This window comes from Urocitellus parryii, chromosome 11, assembly GCF_045843805.1.
Source record: "Urocitellus parryii isolate mUroPar1 chromosome 11, mUroPar1.hap1, whole genome shotgun sequence".
In the NCBI taxonomy this organism is placed as follows: domain Eukaryota; kingdom Metazoa; phylum Chordata; class Mammalia; order Rodentia; family Sciuridae; genus Urocitellus; species Urocitellus parryii.
The window spans coordinates 8,134,571-8,149,574 of record NC_135541.1 but is presented as its reverse complement, the minus strand read 5'-3'; the positions used below and the strand labels follow the sequence as shown (position 1 = coordinate 8,149,574).

Genomic DNA, 15,004 nt, shown 5'->3' with positions numbered 1-15,004 from the left:
TGTCCTAGGAAAGTGCTCTTCCACTGAGCTCCAGGCAAAGCCAACTTAAAATTACTTAACCAAGGAAGTGGATTGCAACCCTATTTCATTCTAATTGATTGGAATTCTATTTTTTATAATAAAAATACGTATTTTGTGTACCCTTAAAGTTATAAAGTTTTGCTGGGCATGGTGACACACACCTGTAATCCCAAGACCTCTAGAGTTTGAGGAGGCCAGAGAATTAGAGTTCAAAGCCAGTCACAGCAGCACCAGGTGCTAAACAAACCAGTGAGACCCTGTCGACAACTAAAATACAAAATATGGCTGGGGGCAGTGACTTGCTGGTTGAGTGTCCTGAATTCAATCGCCAATATCACCTCATCCCCCAAATTATACTTTAAGGCTTATATAGTTTTGTAATTTTATAATTTGTTTAAACAAATAAACCCAAAACTTCAATCTATCTCATGCAACAGTTCACAGACTCTGTTCTTCTGATCTGTTTGTTCTCTTGAACTCAACCCTAATGTGGCAGAATCTCACATATGTAACAGATATCCATGAGACTCTTCTAATTTCCAAGTGTTTCATAATATGGGCACATGCTTTATAATTGCCCATTTAATTTTTTGAAATTAAAAATAACATCACCCATGTGAGGGCAACTCCTGTCTGAGCCTCTGTAGTTGTTGAAACTGAGGAGCCTACTGCATTAAGTCACATGACACCCCAATTCCCATTTTATAAGGACAAAATAATAATCAAAGGCTTTCCCCCATTAAGGTTGGGGTGAGTTTTAGATTCCCTAGTACCCCTTTTCCAGTGGCTGGCAATGGATAAGATAGTGGCCTTTTCCCTGGACTTTTTTCCAGGATCCTTCTTCTTTCAGACTCCCCAGGATGAGCATCCAGTCCCCACTCACGCTGCTGGAGCTGGCAGAGTGCAGCCTGCTGAGCGACAAGTCCAGGGCCATCCTGGATCTGGAGGACCTTCCCATAGAGCTCTTCCCACCACTCTTTGTGGAGGCCTTCAGCAGGGGACACACTGAGGTCCTGAAGAGAATGGTGCAGGCCTGGCCCTTCACCTGCCTGCCTCTGGGGGCCCTGATGAGGAAGCCATAGCCTGAGATGCTCCGAGTGGCCCTAGATGGGCTGGACACACTGCTTGCCCAGCAGGATCGCCCCAGGTGAGGGGGACCCAGGTGGCCTGGAAGGGAGCACCCTCGGTGCCAGGGAAGGGATGGGTATAGGCAGGGAGAGTGGGTGCTGACATGTGCTCCACAGGCTTCCTGTGCTGCCAGCAAGGAGGGGTGCAGGGGCCTTGGCCATGCTGAGCCCCATCTGCAAGTGGCTTCTGGATGTGGAGGTGCTTGTGGCAGCTGTGGGAACCCATGAAGGAGGCTGCACCTGCTTCTAAGTCAGCTGGTACAGGTGGGGGCACCAGGCTGGATTGGAGGGAAGTGGGTGGAGAAAAGTGAGACAGAGGAAGAGGTGGAGCAGGGAGCAGCAGCTGAGTGGAGAAGGAAGGGGCCTCAGGGCCGAGACTCTGCTGTCCTCCCTGCAGGACGTGGAAACTGCAGGTGCTGGATTTGGAAATGTTCCCCACAACTTCTGGAGGACGTGGTCTGGAACCGTGGTCGATGCCTGCTCACCAGAGGCCATGAAGAAGAATTGAAAATTGAAATATGGTCCAGCAATGGCAGCTAAGCAGCCCTTGAAGATATTCATAGACTCGTGCCTCACAGAAGGACCCCTGGATGAATTCCTGACCCACTTGTTCCTGTGGGTCACACAGAGAAGGGACAGGCTGCACCTGTGTTGCAATAGGCTGAAGATCTTTGGAAAACCCACCGGCCACACCAGGAAGGTCCTGAGACTGCTGCAGCTGGACTCTGTCCAGAAGGTGGAAGTGCATTGCACCTGGGCGCCCTCCACCTTGGCTGCTTGTGCTCCTTTCTTGGGCCAGATGAGGAACCTGAGGAAGCTGCTTGTCTCCCAGCCTGCCCACACCTCCCCAGAGGAGCAGGAGAGGCTGCTCGCCCAGCTCACCTCGCAGTTCCTCAGGATGGACTGCCTGCGGAAGTTCTGTGTGGATGCTGTCCTCCTCCTCGAGGGCCACCTGGAGCAGGTGCTGGGGTGAGTAAGGGGGGTGAGCATCCTCTGCAGACCAGTATCAGTAAATATGAAAGGGCACCTACTGTGTGCCAGCCACAGGTGGACAGGGGACAGGAGCTGGTGAGGTAGGTGAGGTTCCTTTTCCGGGAGGCCTTTTCAGCGAAGGTGGTGGGAGACGGGGTAGAGGAGAGGGCGCTGAAGGAGGGAAGCCCCCTCACCTGCACCTTGCAACACGGAAGCTCTGTGCTCTCCAGAGGGGAGCAGAGGAGCTGCCTCCAATGCCCCCCTGGGGAAGGCTGCTCTGAGCCTCATGTGGTGATTCTGGGGTTGAGGGTGAGGAGCAGGGATGGAGGGTACAGGGTGCGAGCCTCACAGGTGGACAATTCCAGTGGGTTTCCTTCAGCTTGCCTGAGTTTATCCTTTGTAGATGACTCCCCCTGACCTTCTGTGGAGAGAGCTGGGCCCTTCTGCTTTGCAGTGAGGAGGGGAGCCATAGAGATGTGCACCATCTGGTCACAGGAGTGATGGTGAACCTCGCCCTGACATGGGGGATGTGAATGACCAGATTCTGCAAAAGGCAGAACTGCCTTTTGACATTGCTCCTCAGAACTAACTGTCTGGTTTCTCCTTAGGCACCTGAAGACCCCCCTGGAGACTCTCTCAATAACCAGCTGCCGGCTGTCAGATTCCGACTGGAATTATCTTTCCTGATTTCCAAACACCAGAAAGCTCAGACACCTGGAACTGAGGAGCATCAAACTGACCAATTTTAGTCCACAGCCCCTCAAAATTCTGCTGGAGACTGTTGCAGCCACAATGAAGAGCTTGGACTTGGAAGACTGTGAGATCACAGACTCAGGCCCTGCTGCCTGCCCAGAACCACTGCTCCCAGCTCAGTGTTTTGAGCTTCCATGGAAACTGCATCTCCATGTCAGCCCGGAGGGACCTGCTGCTTCACACTGCCAGGCTGAGCCAGTTGAGCATAGAGCTGTACCCTGTCCCTCTGGAGAGCTATGATGCCCAGGGTACCATCCACCCAGGGAGATGTTCCCAACTCTGTGCCGAGCTCACAGCAATAGTGAGGGACTTTAGGCAGCCAAAGGTCCTTGTGTTCTGTAGTGTCCCATGTCCTCAATGTGGTAGCATGTTCCTCTACAACCAGGGCCTCATTCACTGCTCCTGTCCAACAGCTGCCTAGTTGGGTGTGTTTTATTTTATTTATTTATTTTTTTATTTTTATTTTTTATTGGTCGTTCATAACATTACATAGTTCTTAATACATCATATTACACGGTTTGATTCAAGTGGATTATGAACTCCCGCTTTTACCCCATATACAGATTGCTGTATCACATCAGTTACCCTTCCATTGATTGACATATTGCCTTTCTAGTGTCTGATGTATTCTGCTGTCTGTCCTATTCTCTACTATCCCCCCTCCCCTCCCCTCCCCTCCCCTCCCCTTTTCTCTCTCTACCCCTTCTACTGTAAATCATTTCTTCCATTTGTATTAACTTGTCTTACCCCTCCTTTCCTCTTATATGACATTTTGTATAACCCTGAGGATCGCCTTCCATTTCCATGCAATTTCCCTTCTCACTCCCTTTCCCTCCCACCTCTCATCCCTGTTTAATGTAAATCTTCTTCTCAAGCTCTTCGTCCCTACCCTGTCCTTGTTTACTCCCCTTATATCAAAGGAGTCATTTGGTATTTGTTTTTTAAAGATTGACTAGCTTCACTTAGCATAATCTGCTCTAATGACATCCATTTCCCTCCAAATTCTATGATTTTGTCATTTTTTAATGCAGAATAATACTCCATAGTATATAAATGCCACATTTTTTTATCCATTCATCTATTGAAGGGCATCTAGGCTGGTTCCACAGTCTTGCTATCGTGAATTGAGCTGCTATGAACATCGATGTAGCAGTGTCCCTGTAGCATGCTCTTGTTAGGGCTTTAGGGAATAGACCGAGAAGGGGAATACCTGGGTCAAATGGTGGTTCCATTCCCAGCTTTCCAAGAAATCTCCATACTGCTTTCCAGATTGGCTGCACCAATTTGCAGTCCCACCAGCAATGAACAAGAGTGCCCTTTTCCCCGCATCCTCTCCAGCACTTATTGTTGTTTGACTTCCTAATGGCTGCCAGTCTTACTGGAGTGAGATGGTATCTTAGAGTAGTTTTGATTTGCATTTCTCTGACTGCTAGCGATGGTGAGCATTTTTTCATGTACTTGTTGATTGATTGTATGTCCTCCTCTGAGAAGTGTCTGTTCAGGTCCTTGGCCCATTTATTGATTGCGTTGTTATCTTATTGTCTAATTTTTTGAGTTCTTTGTATATTCTGGTTATTAGGGCTCTATCTGAAGTGTGTGGAGTAAAGATTTGTTCCCAGGATGTAGGCTCCCTGTTTATCTCTCTTATTGTTTCTTTTGCTGAGAAAAAACTTTTTAGTTTGAGTAAGTCCCATTTGTTGATTCTATTTGTTAACTCTAGCGCTATGGGTGTCCTATTGAGGAATTTGGAGCCCGATCCCACAGCGTGTAGATCATAACCAACTTTTTCTTCTATCAGATGCCATGTCTCTGATTTAATATCAAGCTCCTTGATCCATTTTGAGTTAACTTTTGTGCACGGCGAGAGATATGGATTCAGATTCATTTTGGTGCAAATGGATTTCCAGTTTTCCCAGCACCATTTGTTGAAGATGCTATCCTTCCTCCATTGCATGCTTTTAGCCCCTTTATCAAAAATAAGATAGTTGTAGTTTTGTGGATTGGTTACTGTGTCCTCTATTCTGTACCATTGGTCCACCCTCCTGTTTTGGTACCAGTACCATGCTGTTTTTGTTACTATTGCTCTGTAGTATAGTTTGAAGTCTGGTATCGCTATACCGCCTGATTCACACTTCCTGCTTAGTATTGTTTTTGCTATTCTGGGTCTTTTATTATTCCATATGAATTTCATGATTCTTTTATCAATTTCTACAAGATATGCTTTTGGGATTTTGATTGGCATTGCATTGAACTTATATAGGACTTTTGGTAATATCGCCATTTTGATGATGTTAGTTCTGCCTATTCATGAGCAGGGTATATTTTTCCATCTTCTAAGGTCTTCTTCTATGTCTTTCTTTAGGGTTCTGTAATTTTCATTGTATAAGTCTTTCACCTCTTTTGTTAGGTTGATTCCCAAGTATTTTATTTTTTGGGGGGATATTGTGAATGGAGTAGTTGTCCTCATTTCCGTTTCAGAGGATTTGTCGCTGATATACAGGAATGCCTTTGATTTATGCTTGTTGATCTTATATCCTGCCACTTTGCTGAATTCATTTATTAGCTCTAATAGCATCTTTGTAGACCCTTTTGGGTCTGCTAGGTATAGAATCATGTCATCTGCAAATAGTGATAATTTAAGTTCTTCTTTTCCTATTTTTATGCCTTTAATTTCTTGTGTCTGTCTAATTGCTCTGGCCAGTGTTTCGAGAACTATGTAGAACAGAAGTGGTGAGAGAGGGCATCCCTGTCTTGTTCCAGATTTTAGAGGGAATGCCTTCAATTTTTCTCTGTTCAGAATTAAGCTCCCTGAGGCTTAGCATAGATAGCTTTTAAAATACTGAGGTATGTTCCTGGTATCCCTAGTTTTTCTAGTGTTTTGAACATAAAGGGATGCTGTATTTTGTTGAATGCTTTTTCTGCATCTATTGAGATGACCATATGGTTCTTATCTTTAAGTCTATTGATGTGGTTAAAAACGTTTATTGATTTCCATATATTGAACTAACCTTGCATCCCAGGGATGAATCCTACTTGATCATGATGCACAGTCTTTTTGATATGTTTCTGTATCCGATTTGCCAGAAATTTATTGATGATTTTTGCATCTATGTTCATTAGATATATTGGCCTGTAGTTTTCTTTCTTTGAAGTGTCTTTGTGTGGTTTAAGAAGCAGGGTGATATTGGCCTCGTAGAATGAATTTGGAAGTTCTACCTCTTTTTCTATTTCCTGAAATAGCTTGAAAAGTATTGATATTAGTTCTTCTTTAAAGGTTTTGTAAAACTCTGCTGTATACCCATTCGGTCCTGGGCTTTTCTTAGTTGGTAGTCTTTTTATGGCTTCTTCTATTTCCTCAATTGATATTGGTCTGTTTAGGTTGAGTATATCCTCCTGACTCATTCTGGGCTTATTATATGATTTAAGAAATTTATGGATGCCTTCATTATCTTCTATTTTATTGGAGTATAAGGATTCAAAATAATTCCTAATTATCTTCTGTATTTCTGTAGTATCTGTTGTGATATTGCTTTTTTCATCCCGTATGCTAGTAATTTGAGTTCTCTCTATTCTTCTCACCATTAGCATGTCTAAGGGTCTGTTGATCTTATTTATTTTTTCAAAGAACCAACTTTTAGTTTTGTCAATTTTTTTCAATAGTTTCTTTTGTTTCAATTTCATTGATTTCACCTCTGATTTTCATTTTTTCTTGCCCTATACTACTTTTGCTGTTGTTTTGCTCTTCTATTTCTAGGGTTTGAGATGAAGTGTGAGATCATTTATTTGTTTTTTTTTTTCTTTTTTTAAAGAATGAATTCCAAGCAATGAATTTTCCTCTTAGAACTGGTTTCATTGTGCCCCATCGATTCTGATATGTTTTGTCTGTGTTTTCATTTATCTCTAAGAATTTTTTAATTTCCTCCTTGAAGTTTTCTGTAACCCATTTATCATTCAGTAACAAATTGTTCATTCTCCAAGTGATGCAGGGTTTTTCCTTCCTTCTTTTATCATTGATTTCCAGTTTCATTCCATTATGATCAGATATGATGCATGGTATTATCTCTACTCTTTTATAATTTCTAAGAGTTGCCCTGTGATATAATATATGGTCTATTTTTGAGAAGGATCCATGTGCTGCAGAGAAAAAAGTGTAACTGCTTGATGTTTGGTGGTATATTCTATATATGTGGATTAATTCTAGGTTATTAATTATATTATTGAGTTCTATAGTTTCTTTATTCAACTTTTGTTTGGAAGATCTGTCCAGTGGTGAGAGAGGTGTGTTGAAATCTTCCATAATTATTTTATTGTGGTCTATTAGACTCTTGAACTTGAGAAGAGTTTGCTTGATGAACATAGCAGCCCCGTTGTTTGGGGCATATATATTTATGATTGTTATGTCTTATTGGTGTATGGTTCCCTTGAGCAGTATGTAGTGTCCTTCTTTATCCCTTTTGATTAACTTTGGTTTGAAATCTATTTTATTAGATATGAGTATGGCCACTCCTGCTTGTTTCCGCAGTCCATATGAGTGGTATGATTTTTCCCAACCTTTCACCTTCAGTCTATGAATATCTTTTCCTATCAGATGCGTCTCCTGTAGGCAGCATATTGTTGGGTCTTGTTTTGTGATACATTCTGCTAGCCTGTGTCTCTTGATTGGTGAGTTTAAGCCATTAACATTTAGGGTTATTATTGAGATATAGTTTGTTCTTCTAGCCATATTTATTTATTGATGTTACTAAACCTGATTTGTTATCCTCTTTCACTACTTTCCCCCCTTTACTGTCCTACCTCCCATTGTTGGTTTTCAATGTTATTTTCCATTTCCTCTTCCTGTAATGTTTTGCCAAGGATTTTTTGAAGAGATGGTTTTCTAGCTGCGAATTCTTTTAACTTTTGTTTATCGTGGAAGGTTTTAATTTCATCTTCTATCCTGAAGCTTAATTTCGCCGGATACACGTTCTTGGTTGGAACCCATTTTCTTTCAGTTTTGAAATATGTTATTCCAGGATCTTCTAGCTTTCAGAGTCTGTGTCGAGAGATCAGCTGTTATCCTGATTGGTTTACCCCTAAATGTAATCTGCTTTCTTTCTCTTGCAGCTTTTAAAATTCTCTCCTTATTCTGTATGTTGGACATCTTCATTATAATGTGTCTAGGTGTGGATCTCTTATGATTTTGCATATTCGGCGTCCTGTAGGCTTCTAGGATTTGGGATTCTGTCTCATTCTTCAAGTCTGGGAAGTTTTCTCGTATTATTTCACTGAATAGACTGTTTATTCCTTTGGTTTGGAGCTCTGTGCCTTCTTGTATCCCAATGACTCTTAAATTTGGTCTTTTGATATTGTCCCATATTTCTTGGATGTTCTGCTCATGGTTTCTTAGCAGACTTGCTGAGTTGTCTATGTTCTTTTCCAGTTGAAATACTTTGCTTCATTGTCTGATGTTCTCTCTTCTAAGTGATCTACTCTGCTGGTAGTATTCTCAATTGAGTTTTTAAGTTGGTTTATTGTTTCCTGCATTTCTAGGATTTCTATTTGTTTGTTTTTTATTACCTCTATCTCCCTGTGAAATTGATCTTTTACTTCCTGGATTTGTTTGTCAATGTGATCTTTCATTGTCTGATTTTGCTGTCTCATGTCTTCCTTGAGACTCCAGATAATCTGAAGCATGTATATCCTGAACTCTTTATCTGACATTGCATCAGTTGCAGCTATTAACTCTTCTAATGTTGAGTTGACCAACATTGCTTGTAGTCCTTTCTTTCCTTGTCTTTTCATACTGCTTGCATTTCTTTCTGCTTGGTGCAACTGTTGTGTTTTTGAAATTTACCCCCTGGCCTGTCTTTCCAGTGGGCCGCAGGTATCTTTGCTCCCCCCGCTCCGGCACCTTGCCGCTCCCCAGTGCGCGCCACAGACTCCAGCCGCAGGGCGATTGCCTATCAGGCTATGCGCCCCTCCGTGCGGAGTAAAGGAGCTCCCGCAGTCGAACTTTGCACAATGGAAATCTGTCTGGAGCCCCTCGATTTCGCTGGAAATTGGCGGCGGCCTACTACGGGTTCGGGCGGGGCGGCCCAAGCCGCTCAGAGTGACCGCCGCTTGCAAAAGCGGTTGCTGGCTCCGGGAATTGATTTCTGCACCCGCCGCGGTGCTACCTCTGGAGCCGGGTAGCTGCGGCCGCGTGGTTAGGGATCGGGCGGGAGAAGCAGCTGCTCCCAGAGCGAGTGCTATGCCTTCCGGGGGAGCCCGGATGGCGGAGGCTGACTGCGGGTTCGGGCGGGGCGGCCCAAGCCGCTCAGGGTGACCGCCGCTTGTAAAAGCAGTTGCTGGGTCCAGGACTTGACTTCTGCACCCGTCGCGGTGCTACCTATGGAGCCGGGTTGCTTTGGCCGCGTGGTTACAGACCGGGCGGGAGAAGCACCTGCTCCCAGAGCGAGCGCTATGCCTTCCGGGGGAGCCCGGATGGCGGAGGCCAACTGTGGGTTCGGGCGGGGTGGCCCAAGCCGCTCAGGGTGACCGCCGCTTGCAAAAGTGAATGCTGGCTCCAGGACTTGACTTCTGCACCCACCGCGGTGCCACCTGTGGAGCCGGTTAGCTGTGGCCGCGTGGTTAGGAACCGGACAGGTGGGGTGGCTGCTCGCAAAGCGAGAGCTAGGCCTCCCGGGGGAGCCCCTTGCCGGAGTGGCTAATGTCTGCGGACTAGACCTCTGTGCCCGAGTGGCCGCCCAAGATCCACTTCTTTGGGACAAACTGTCACTTCCAATAAACCTACCAGATCACGGCTGCTCTCCTCTAAAGGGAATTATGCTAGGAGTTTCTCCGTATGTAGGCTGCAGCTGTCCAGGTGGGTCTTTCTTATCCCGTTAAAGTGGAGACGTTGGAATCGCTGCTTCCCCGCCGGCGGCCATATTGGATCCTCTGGGTGTGTTTTAAAAGCTTACTTCTAGGCAATTGGAGGTATAACCAGGATGTAGGGTCACCTTAGAGGGAACACAGAGCCCACCATTTCAGACACTCCCTGAAGTGTGGATGGGAAAGGAAAGTGCAGCAGGGGGCTCCATTGGAGGGAAGCCCCCTGAGGACAGGACCTTCAGGACATGTGTCTACATAGACACATACATAGGGACCTGGATCTCTAGAATGGGATTCGGGCTTGATGGGCACAGGAAGAAGCTATTGTGTTTCATGGCTGGTCCGTAAATAGTCAGAAATGAAGGGAATCTCAGGGTTAGTCTTCTGATGTCCTCTGTGATGGATTTCCCTGGCTTTCTGATGAAACCTTGGGATTCTCCAGGTGCTGATGGAGAAAGACAGCCCTGGGTACTTGGTGAACAATGAGGTTCAGCCCCAGGAAGTCAAGGGATCAAACTGAAATCTGGTCATAATGTGTGGCTACTCTGTGGCTTAACACATGCGGGTGCACACAGGTGGCCTGGAACATTCTACGTAGGCACTGACCATGAGCCAAGGCAAGAAAACCTCTTCTCACGGGACCTCAGTGCCACCCAGACATTCAACGCTGCCCCTTCCTCGTGGATCTTCATGTAGACCCAGAAACCTCTGGTCCCTGTCTCTGGATGCACTGGGCAAGGGCATCTGTGCATACGACAGGCCCCAGTGTCCGGCTCCCAGTGCCCGGCTCCCAGTGCCTGCAGAAGGTGTCCATGCTGTGCTTTGATCAGAGCCTCTGGGCCTCACCAAACGTTTCCTGTCCTCCACCTAGGTAGTCTGTCCTCAAACTATTGGTGCCCATTGAAGGTATCCAAATTCTCTTTCAGCAAAATAGTAGAATCATATAGGTAGATAACACTTGCAAATATTTCAAAATGAAACTGAGTAAATTACAAGCTCTGGTGGGGCGGGGGTTGCACATAACTGACAGACCTTCTCCTAACACTTCCCTCCACTGAGGATTGGGCTGATGGGGTTGTGCAGTGACCTTGGCCTTAGCTTCCCATCCAAGGATGAGAACGAGGTCCCCCCAGTCTTCATTTGAGGTGTTCTAAAGCTGCCTGTGGACATGTTTCAATTATGGCTTGAATAACTCTCCACACATAGTGAACTGGAACCCACTTGGATGTGTAAGCAGACTGCAGCTCACTCTTGGAACTGGTAACAGAGTCTGGGCCATGCACACCAGCTCATCTGTCCCCCAAACAGCGAACTATGTGCCTCACCCCCTATTCATGGAAGTTCCATTTCTGTGGCTCTAAGTCTAACGTGCACACGTGGCGGGAGGAAGGTTCTGAGCGGCATTTGTTCTGCCCTGCTGCTGGACTCTAGGTTCAAATAAAGCCAAAGATCTGCAAAATGAGATCTGTCATCATTTGTTCTTTTAAGAATTAGCATGACTTAAAAGGGACTTGAAGATATTCTGGTGCCTCCAGACCCCTTGAACACTGGAAGGGCTGTGAGGGCTCTTAGTCTTCCCAGAGCCCTGGGGATAAAGCACTCACCTCTCTTTGAGCTGCTCATTTTTGACTTTAGGTTCATTTGTGCTGTGAGACAGCACACAAATGTAGGACGTCATGACAAACAGGACCGGGTGTTTAAGCGTGGTCGGGTCAGGCAGATGGGACTGGGTTCCACTCCTTGTGTGATAGTCCAGCCAAAGTGACTCCATATTGTTTTGTGACTCCATTTGTAAAACAACCATGCCAAGTACAAGGCTCATGACCAAGGCAAGATGTTCTTTTCCTTTGGCTATAGAAACCTTTAAGAACATGGAACTACCTAATGGGGCATTGTTTCTGTAACTAGGGGAACAGGGCTCTGTTTCGGTAACTAGGGTGACTGGGCTAATTGTGACTGGCTGAGCATCTCTCCACCTGACTGCACTTTCCCACTTCTGTAACTTGGCTTGCTTGCATTAGCTGGACCCCCAAACACCCCTTTTGTGGTTTTCAGGCTTATAAAGAGCAACCTTGCAATTGTTTGGGGCTGATCAGGGGAACAGCTTTATGTCGTGGTCAGTTGCCATCTGTGTGCTTCAATAAAGCCTTGATTCAATTACATGTGAGTGTTCTAGAAGTCAATCTGTGAAACCCCAGGAGGATGCTTTAACTATAACACTTGGAGTGGCTACTGAAAGATGCAGAGTCCTTTGTGCATCTGCATCAAAACAGATGAACCCCTTCTGGAACACTGGCCAATTTCACCTGTACAGTATAGGGACCCAGAACCCATGCTTTTCTAGAGAAATGAGTGAACTTCATCAAAGCTAATTCAGAGAGCTGGCAACATTGCTCCATGGTAGAGCACTTACTAGCATGTAAAAGGCCTGGGTTCCATCCAAGGCATCACAGAAATAAGTAAACAAATAAATAAGTCCAAAAATGATGTGACCACATTGGGAAGGTTTAATTGGAATAGAACTATCCACCTGGTAGAAATATTCAAAAAGAAAGAACCAGAATCCACATGAAAAAAAAAAAGGAATGCATTCTTTAATTGGTCTGCACAGGTGGGTCAAATTGATGTCCTCAAAGATTCTTTTCCAAAAACAACTGCAAAAGCCGGCTTGGTGGTACTCAGCGATATTCCCAGGAGGCTGAGGCAGGAGGGTGGTGAGTTCAAAGCCAGCCTCATCAATTTAGTGAGGTTGTAAGCAAGTTTGTGAGACCCTGTCTCAAAATGCGTTCTGAGGGTGTGGCTCAGTGGCAAAGCACCCTTGGGTGCAATGCCTGGTCCCCAAGACAATAACAAGTAGGAAAATCTGGTTCGAGTGGCACATGTCTGGAATTCAGCTACTTGTAAAGTTAATTAACTCATATCTTCTCCCAACTTTACTAATTGGGGGCATAGTCCATGCTTATTTTTTCCAGTCCCTTGACATGCAGCACTGGGCCATTTATTTGAGATTTTTTTCCTAATGTAGGTATTTCTTACTGGAAACTTCCCACTTAGAATTACTTTTGCTGTGTCCACAGGTTTGGATATCTTGTGTGGCCCTGTTCATTGGTCTGCAGGCATTTTACACTTTCTTTTTGATTTCTTCAATGACCCATTGGTTGTTGGGGAGCACGTTGAAGAATCCCCATGCTTTGTAACTGCCCAGGGGGTTCCTGCTATGGACCTAACCTATGCACATGCTCCTGTGTGCTTTAAGTCACCTCAGCCTTCCTTATGTCACTGCATACAATGGGCACATTACATATCAGTTTACAATGTGCTCCTTAGAGAATAATGACAAGAAAAAGTCTCTACACATTCAGCCCAGATGCACTTATTTTCAACCATGTTCAATGCAAGGCTGATTGAGTCCAAGTATGCAGACCCTACAGCCTCAGAGCCCAGAAGAGAGACGCAGTAGCACAGAAGTGTGAGCAGAGGCAGAAGCAAACAGAGACATCAGTTACAGAAGACGACAAAGAACCAGGAAGAGCAGCCTCGAGAATTAGAAGCACCACAGCTCTGCCATTTGCTTGGTGTCGGCATAGAGAGACCTACACCCCTGGGGCCACGAAGGACATTTCTGAGAAATAAGTTCTTAAGAATGAAGCTGGTAAAGTTCATTCGGTGCCTAGGTTTCAGTAATGCAGGGAATTGTGTCTCTATTAATTTTTCAAAGGATCAGTCCAATGTTTCATCTTACCTCAAAGCAATAAGCTTCAGAAATCAGGGGACTGAATAATAGGAGAGGCCTAATTGCCTATCACACTCTATAATTAAACTATTCTTTTCCTTTAGGTTGTATTTATTGAATGAAAAGAAAGAAAGAAAGAAAAATGCTGGAAATGTGGCTCAGCAGTTCACTGTTCCTGGGTTCATCACCTGGTACCAAAAAAAAAAAAAAAAAAGAAAAACTGATGAGTGGTACTTTGTTCTTTTACTGAACAAAATTTGTGGGGGGTTAAAAAAATGTGGATTGTAGTGGACCCGGTGGCACACACCCTAAATCCACCAACTCAGGGGCTGAGCAGGTGGATTGCAAGTTCAAGGACAGCCTGGGCAATTTAGTGAGACACTGTCTGAAAATAAAACCTGCAAAGGGCTGGGGATGTGGCTCAGTGGTCCAACAACCCTGCATCCAACCCTCAGTTCCTCCAAAATGTGGGGTTTGGGGATGTGATTCAGTGCGGAACAGGGGTTCCCTTGATGCTTTGATTCGAAACTTATATTTTTTTCCCCAAATCTCCTCCCTAACCTTCCCTCCCTGATCTTCTTTTCCCTGATCTCCTTCCTGGTTTCTCCTCTCTAATCTCATTATCTCTGAAAAACCTCTTTAAAAACAACCTGTTCCTGCTGATGGGCAGAATCACAGCCTTTAGGACAGGTCCCCTGGGTTCCTCCTTTGTGACCAAAGTAATAAACATTCTTTTTCCTTTTTCTCAAAACTGTGTCCTTGTTACTGGATTTTTATCAGGGACAAGGACAGAGCTTTGGGCATCCAGTGGTATAGCACCCCTGGGTTCAATCTTTCGTATAAAAAATAAATAAATAAGCAAGAAAGCAGAATGAGCATACCTATCCCTAAGCCACTGGCCAATGGTCCTTTTATAGTCCCCATGCTTGTTTCCTGGCTTTAAAGAGTTTTAAACACTTTCCTACAACCATACACACTCCAAACTACTGCCATCAGTTCCAGACAACTCAAGGAAATCAACACTGGTTGTGTCCTTGCTGATGATGTTGATCAACTGTGAACAACTGTGTAGTTACAGATGAAGCTAATGGTGAAAGTTTTTGATCAAAATGACACCATTCCAACACAACAAAGCTGGCAGGATGCTAGGAAGTGGGCATCCTGAACCACAACTGCCTGCTAACAGGAGCTGTCACAAAAGAATCAAACACAGAACCACAGCCTTATGCAAAATCTTAGGGCCTCACTAAGTTGCTCAGACTGGCTTTGAACTTGCAATCCTCCTGCCTCTGCCCCCCAAGAATTTGAGATTTTAGATATGCACCACTGTGTCCTGCTCATAATTATTTTTTTCTGAGGAGAAACCCACACAGCAGGTCCCTGTCATCCTGGACCAAGGCCACCCTTGTTCCTGAATCCTTGTAGCCAATGATAATGGTTTCAAAGCACCTTATGTGGCCTTTGAAACCCTGTCTTCCTTTGCCTCCAGGATGGGCCTGACTTTACTTGGGGTCCTGCATTTTCTGTCTCTTCTAAAGTCAGTTTT

General features: G+C 45.0%; 1 pseudogene; it reads left to right on the top strand.

Moving 5' to 3' along the window:
• The first annotated feature begins 881 nt into the window (after positions 1-881).
• Positions 882-15,004, top strand: part of LOC144249164 (PRAME family member 12-like) — a 44,744-nt pseudogene continuing 30,621 nt past the window's right edge.